Source organism: Macrobrachium nipponense, chromosome 14, assembly GCF_015104395.2.
Source record: "Macrobrachium nipponense isolate FS-2020 chromosome 14, ASM1510439v2, whole genome shotgun sequence".
Classification (NCBI taxonomy): domain Eukaryota; kingdom Metazoa; phylum Arthropoda; class Malacostraca; order Decapoda; family Palaemonidae; genus Macrobrachium; species Macrobrachium nipponense.
Genome location: NC_087207.1, coordinates 35,037,294 through 35,045,476, shown reverse-complemented (window position 1 = coordinate 35,045,476; position 8,183 = coordinate 35,037,294).

Genomic DNA, 8,183 nt, shown 5'->3' with positions numbered 1-8,183 from the left:
ACCCTGAAGATGACTTTGGAATAAAAAGTTGAAAGTCTTGGTACCTCCTTCTTTCATTTTCACGTGAGGATCTCATATATATATATATATATATATTATATATATATATATATATATATATATATATATATAGATATATATATATATATATATCTATATATATAGATATATATATATATATATATATATATCTATATATATCTATCTATCTATCTATCTATATATATATATATATATATATATATATATATATATATATATATATATATATACATATATGCTTGTGTTTTTGTTTGTTTAAAAGGATTGTGGGGGAACAGTGATCGACCAAACAAGTGGCCAAGATCGACTGTTTGGTCAACTCTGGCCTCAACAATAATGACCGTAGTTCTTCCTATTCCCATAACATTTTTACCTCCCTATCTATTTCAATCACAATGTCCATATCCAAGAGGAATATATCATAATGAAATTCGCTCTATCCTTCATTATGGAAAATTCTTGATTATCGTAGATTTTAAAAAAATAAAACGTATTTTCAATTACCACTCATGCTTTGGTAATGAACTCTTCTCTGCATCTGTAATACAGTAATTTGTGCACTAATGATTATAACTCTCAATGTTTTTTTTATAATTATTATTATTATTATTATTATTATTATTATTATTATTATTTGTTCAGTATTATTACTGTTATTTCCAGTATTATGATTACTATCTTTTTTACTACTTCAGCAAGTGTGTGGATATTGCTGTTTTATTCATTTTATATCATGTTATCTCATGTATCTAGATTGTGTATATTACTGTCTGCACTTTCTACATTCCATGTATGTGGTCTTGAGCTGACAATTAAATTCATTGTCATTATCATCATTATTATATTTACTGACATGTATGCATGCTAATTTAATCCGAGAATCAAAATCAATGTGCTATGGGATAAATAATCACAAGACAGACACAGAGGAGAGAGAGAGAGAGAGAGAGAGAGAGAGAGAGAGAGAGAGAGTATTGAACGAGAACTGAAGGGTCAGACTGAGTGCTAGTGACGAAGGCACCCTTAATACCTCCACCTCCGACTGCCTCCCTCTCACGCACTTCAAACATTACTCGCAGTCCCCACGGGCTGTGCCACTACCTTATGAGCCTGCATAAATATAAGCCACGGTCACGAATGACTCCTAATTTTGGGACACCCCCACCCCCCCAAACTCTCGCCGTCTTCTGCCACCTTCTCTCTCTCCCCACTGGCAACTACTTCCCCTCTCCCCATCTCCTATAACCGTCTCCCCTCCACTGCCACCTCCCTTCTCCCCTCTTTCCGGCTCCCCCATTCTCCCCAGTGCCCTCCAACTCTACTACCTCCAGCTTACTTAGTATTACACTTTCCAAGTTCCTGCCTTGGGTCTGATGGCCCTTGGACACCCACCTCCGAAACCTTCCCCTTTCTGTATCCTTCCCCTCTTCTATTCCCTCCCCTCCCTCATCGCCCCTCCGCCTATGAAAGTACAAATTCCAGGCTCACGCCTGGGTTTTACTGCTAAACCAGTGTGTTCCGACTTAAGCTCATTATGTTTCTGCGGTGATTTATTTTTTAACCCACAACTGGTCGTGTCACAGTGAGAATTGACCAGAGTGCAACCTGGGATTACTGCCAGGGACGCATACCACAGCAGTTCTACGATGAAAAAGTCTCAGATATATAAATTATACTCTTTTCATTATAAAAATTTAGATTACATAGGAAGAATCGTAAGCTTATTTATCTTAGTAACTACTCTTCAGTATCTTAGTTGTGATTATGATTTATATAGATTTTTGCCATTATGCCAAGCACTGGGGCAACTAAGGCCATTCAACGCTGAAAAGGAAATTGACAGTAAAAGGTTTGAAAGGTGTTACAGGAGGAAACCCTCGCAGTTGCATTACGAAACAATTGTTAGAAGAGGGTGGACAGTAAGATGGAAGAAAGAGAATATGAACGGAGGTACAGTAAAATGAATGAAAGTAGTTGCAGCTAGGGGCCGAAGGGACGCTGCAAAGAACCTTAAGTAATGCCTACATTGCACCGAAAGATTTGCACTGACGGCCCTATCTCTCTAAGGGGTTCAGTATCTTAGTTCAAATGGAAACCATTCGTGAAGCAATTTCGGGGCCGAAATTGAGTAAAAAAAAAACATAGATTTCTATAAGTAAGGTGTCTACAAATAAGTTCAGCGCCTACCTGGCCGAATACCTCATAAGGCAAACCCCCCCCCCCCCCCCCCAACCAATTAACTTGAACTGTCCTACGTCAACAACACTTACAGACAGTCTTAATTTACAACGCAATGACCAAACACAACAGACGGCAGCAAATCTTTGATGAAAAATTATATTTATATAAAAAAAACTATGCGAAATGAAACTGCCATATGGAAATCACAGAATCACTGACTGTCAAATTCTGTTCTATCCTATTTTGATGGAAAGTTTTTATCCCTTCCATTTTAGACTTCCTTGATCACACAGAGACATTCCACTATGTTAAAAGCGTCTAATAATAAGAAATGTTTTTCCTTCATTACATTAACACTATATAAATATAGTATACGTATGTATGTATATATAAGCTAATGTAACGTAGGAAAAATATTATTATCAAACGGTTTTAACACACAAACACACACATATACATACATACATACATACATATACATATAATAATATATATATATATATATATATATATATATATATATATATATATATATATATATAGTTACGTGAAGGATGATCTCATGTGCATAAGTTTTATAGATTAATATTATATTCAACAATGGATATAGGGAAGGCTAAAAGAAAATAGGGAACAGTCATTAAATGGGGTTCAACGAAAGCATGTACTCACCCTCCACTTGGGTATGGCAGGAGGAAGGAGAGACTTTGTCTGGGAGGTTCCTTCTCCTCACATCAAAATTAATACACTTTTTCCTTCCTGCCCCAAGATACACTTAATTCGATAAAAATGACCTACTTTTACTGGGAATTATACAATAGACTGAACTCTTACACTCATCTTTCTGGATCCTTTACTTCCTTAGCCAGGTGGAAACAAATTACCTAGCTCTTTCTCTCACTTCCTTTTTAACAAACAGGACCACCAAGAACTTGAAATAATAACACTACGTTTACACTTAAATCACTTATTCACAAAATATTCACTATTTCCCAGCAAACTTTTTCACTCATGTATAATTAGGGAAAAACAAAAACAAAGGAAATCACATAAAAAGAAAAAAAGAAACTATTAACAAAAATACGAACACAAAAACCAACCATATGAACCACTTCGAAAGGAAAATAATGAGAATTAAGTAAGAAAACATAATGAAGCACTATTTAGAAGTAAACATAGGAAATACCAATGCAGGATTACCCTTTGAGGATTAACACTGAACATTGGTTTGTAACAAAATATGATCATTACATACACACACAAATATATATATATATATATATATATATATATATTATATATATTATATATATATATATATATATAGTTACTAATAGTTATTCCTATATTGCCCCACTTCCTTGATATTTCAAATTTACTTATTTGCTGGGAGAGCAGTCATTTTTACCCCCGCTTTTACAAATTGGGGGACCGGCATGTCCATTTGCCCCAAAGATGTGGGGTAATAAGCCGTAACGACTAGAGACCTAGTGTAGGGTAAGAAGGGCAAGGCGTAGGGGTTACATGGGCTGCTGGGTAGGCTTTAGGTAGTCCTAGCTTTAAGACCTCTTTTCCCACAACTCTGCTGGCTGTGTTTTGCATCTTTCCAGACAATGCGGCAGGCCCTGCTTGTACCGAAGTCCCCCGCAAATGCCCTGACCTCTCTCTCATTTGACTCCAGTTCGTATAGCGGACAGACGTGTTTGCCACTGACTTGTTGTCAGCCCTTTGTTTATCATCGCTGGTTGGAGCCCTCATCAGACATGCTACATGCGCAAGCCACTAAGGTACATCTCGAAAGTGCAAATTCCAACCAGCCCCTATTTCTCCAAGATGAATCTTGCTATTTTCATTTTCAAATTTCCATTTTCTCACTCCTCTAAGGAACACCTTTGTCGACCCTCGTAGCATGTGCCACTCCTGTGACCTCTCCAAGATCAAGATCTTCATTGAGCATTTCATTTAAGCACTAGTGTTCGTCCCCTTGCGTGTGATTGAAGATAAACACCCTCCATAGTGCATTAGTTGTAATATTGTGCAAGAAGTCTTTATTTTTATGTTGTGTATAATTTGGGATTTCATTTCCAGATTGCCCCTGCTGATTCCGTGCTCCCTGTCTCCTTGCAAGCGCTTTTATTACCTGAAAACAAAAATTTGGAAACCAGCTTTGCAGTAGATGTTGAATTCGGCCATTTTTTCATATTGGGAATGATAAGAGTAATTCAGACAGTACACGGCGCTCTTCCCACATGGCCTATATGCCTTGCCTTTATCTCAGGCCATTCAATGTTTTCTTGTAAATAAATGTAATTTAGATTAACTTGCTGAGTTTTTCAATGGCGACCTTGTACACCCCTTAACAGAGTTATCTAAGGTAAGTCAGAAGCGCTCTATTTTTTCCTTTTTCCGCTTGCGTTTTTGACCTGCTGGGTTTTAAAACAAAAGTAAATATATATATATATATATATATATATATATATATATATATATATATATATATATATATATATATATATCATATATTATAATCAGTTATTAATCTTATTTTACCTTGGGAATAACTTACATCCAACAGGAATTAAATATATCAAGCTTATCTGGCCGGACAGGATTCGAATCTATACCTATTGGGCATGACAGGAGATATATCGCACTGGAGAATTTAGGCACTATCACAAATAGCCAGTTGATACAAACTTAGCAACCAGCTTTCATGGCTGAAAGAGACTGATTCTAGTTTTAAGTACATAACCTTAATTAGATACGAATATTTAAAGCAAGAGTTGATATCAACTAGTATCTCTCTTGATAGCAGAATGGGCAAGTCCTATTTTCACTTAATCAAACTAAAACGGCAGAATTTCGAATCCTGTCTACAACATATGCCCTTATATATAGTTCCCAACGAGTGTCAGTTATTCCTACGGAATAACTAAATCGATCTTAAGGGTTATGTGAAAATGTTACAAGTATATTATTGACAATACCATCATACTTAGCTATGCGTTACATGTTTTCTTAGCATTTCATTTATTATGGTGCACAAGGGCTAATTTCGATTTTAAGTATAGAGCCGGAATTCGACCGGAATATGTACAGCACTCGAAATCATCTTCTCTCTATCTCTTGGGAACCGAATGGGCTAGCCCCCGTCTCCTCTGTCTTAATGCTATATGGCTTAGGTTCGAATCCATCGCAGTTCATCGGAACATCTATATATATATATATATATATATATATATATATATATATATATATATATATATATATATACAGTAGAACCTTGACATACGATTGCCCTAATGTACAAATGTTTTGAGATACAACAGAAAATTTGCGAAAATATATGCTTTGATATACAACGAAATATTTGAGATATGATTTTGCAATGAGTGATAGTTGTATAGGCGACCGATAGATGGCGTTCGGTCTGTTTGTTTGTTGGTGCTGCATCGTTAACACGTCGTTGTGTAGTTCGTTGTATTTGTGCCTATTTTTCGTGTTATTTTGTCTATTTTATCATTAACCATGGGTCCCAAAGCTAAAGACAAAGCAGGTGAAATTCATGATAGCCTTGGCAAGTGGCAGGAAGTGTCTGATTTTGTTGAAAAAAGACACCCAGAGAAATTGTCTACAGGGAGAGCGAGTGCCTTATTTAATAGGAGGCAGAAACAGACCTCTCTTGATCGTTACTTTATGAAGGTCTCACGCAGTGAAAGTCAAGAAGAAAGTGAGGCCAAAAGGCCCAGACCTGAAAGTGATGAAAGTCAGGAAAGTGAGGCCAAAAAGGCCAGACATGAAGGTGATGATGAGTAAGTGTTTACGTAATTGAAAAAAAAATAAATAAAAATTAGTTTAGCAATGTTATTGCATTTGTGTTTATTACGTAGTTATTAGTGTACATACGTAAATAAAAAGAGAACAAATCGTTCCCTGCCACCCCTCCCTACATCCTCCTCCTGCTGGCCTCACGTCATCTTTCGTTGTGGTAAGTGGAATTCCTTTCTTTTTTTATTGATTTTATTAACATTTATTATCATTTATCACATTACTATGTTATTTTATGATTATGTGTGTTATTACTCGTTTATTTGTGTATAAATTGTGTATATTATATGTAATTTAGCTGTGTTTTGGTGTGGTTTCATAGCACTAGAACGGATTAATACATATTACATTATTTTAAATGGGAAAAAATGCTTTGAGATACAACTGTTTTGATATACGACAATGGTAACAAACAAATTAAATTCGTATGTCAAGGTTCCACTGTATATATATATATATATATATATATATATATATATATATATTATATATATATATATATATATATAGTATATGAGATTGACTAATGTCCACAAAGCAATTTCACAATTACAAAATATTATATCCTGGGATTAACTTATACAAAAAGAAATTTACACATAAGTGCTCCTAGCCTGATGTCTGTTCCAACCTATGTCTATGACGTCACTCACGGTGGTAACTACTGATAGACAGACATCCTCACTTATTCGCCCCTGGCAGAAGGTGAACGCCAGCTCGCAAGATTACAAGACCAGCATGTTACCAACTGTACTCTCTTACTCAGATTCCTGCTGAATTTAAGATATGTACATCAATAATTATCACATCACCGTGATTCATATAAATCATTCGAGCTACAAATGTCCTTTAATATCTAATTCGCTCTACCTCGGAATTAATATATTTTCATATATGTAAACTGAAGGGGAATTTTTTTAGTTGATAATAATTTCGTCCTCTCGAGGCTTCGAACCAGCGCCCAGCGGACAGAGAAGATATCAGGACTTCAGTGACGTTATCGATTCGGCTAACAAGTGAGGACGAAATTATTATCATCTAAAAAATTCCCCTTCGGTTCACGTATATGGAAATATATTAATTCCGAGGTAGAGCAAATTAGATATTAAAGGACATTTGTAGCTCGAATTATTTATATGAATCACAGTGATGTGATAATTATTCATAATATGGATACGTCCAGTAAACGTTCAAATTTGTTAACATGGTAGAGGGAGTTGGATATCGATTCTAATTACAAATACCCGAGTTCGACGGTGATTTGTAAGGTCGGAGTCGGTATAAACTTATAACCTCACTTGTTAGCCGAATCAATAACATCACTGAAGTCCTGATTTCCTCTCTGTCCCCTGGGTGCTGGTTTGAACCCTTGAGAGGACGAAATTATATATATATATATATATATATATATATATATATATATATATATATATATAAGTAATTTTCAGTCTGTTTGTCTGTTCACTATGCATGCCCAGACTATGAAAGCTAGGGCCACCAAATCTTTACCATAGACTCCCACCCCCACCATGAAGGTTTAGTCAAAAGCCGTAATTCGAGGGACGTTTCTATGGGGCCTTAACCACTTTTTTTATCATACCCCCTCATTTTTTACAACTTTTGGAGTTGACAGCAAACTCTTTGGTTTTTTCACAACTTCTTTGGCCCGATAGAATAATTTAAAAATGCTAAGGCTTTTTCAAACATCTTTGGCTTAACAGGATCCAAGTGATTACTTATTCTGAAAGTTATTGCATAATCCGTCCTGTAGGGATTGTCATCATAGAAGGCATGGCTCTTTTTATCCCGAGCAATCTCGGGTACATCAGTATATCATAGATATATATATATATATATATATATATATATATATATATATATATATATAGTGTGTGTATGCATGTGTGTGCGCATGCGTGCACAGGCACCCCATTTTCTATGGGCATACACATGGGTTGGTGCTATCCCGTGACCTCGTAGTTGTCCTATCAGCCGCATGGTGAGGCAATGACCACATAGCAGTCGGCTCGTATGGAGCCTTCAAACCTTGCTCTTTGGGTGAATCCCATCACCAGTTCATTTGGCGCCTGCAGGGGAATTTTTTCTCCAAACAGCTTCACGCCTGGAAGATA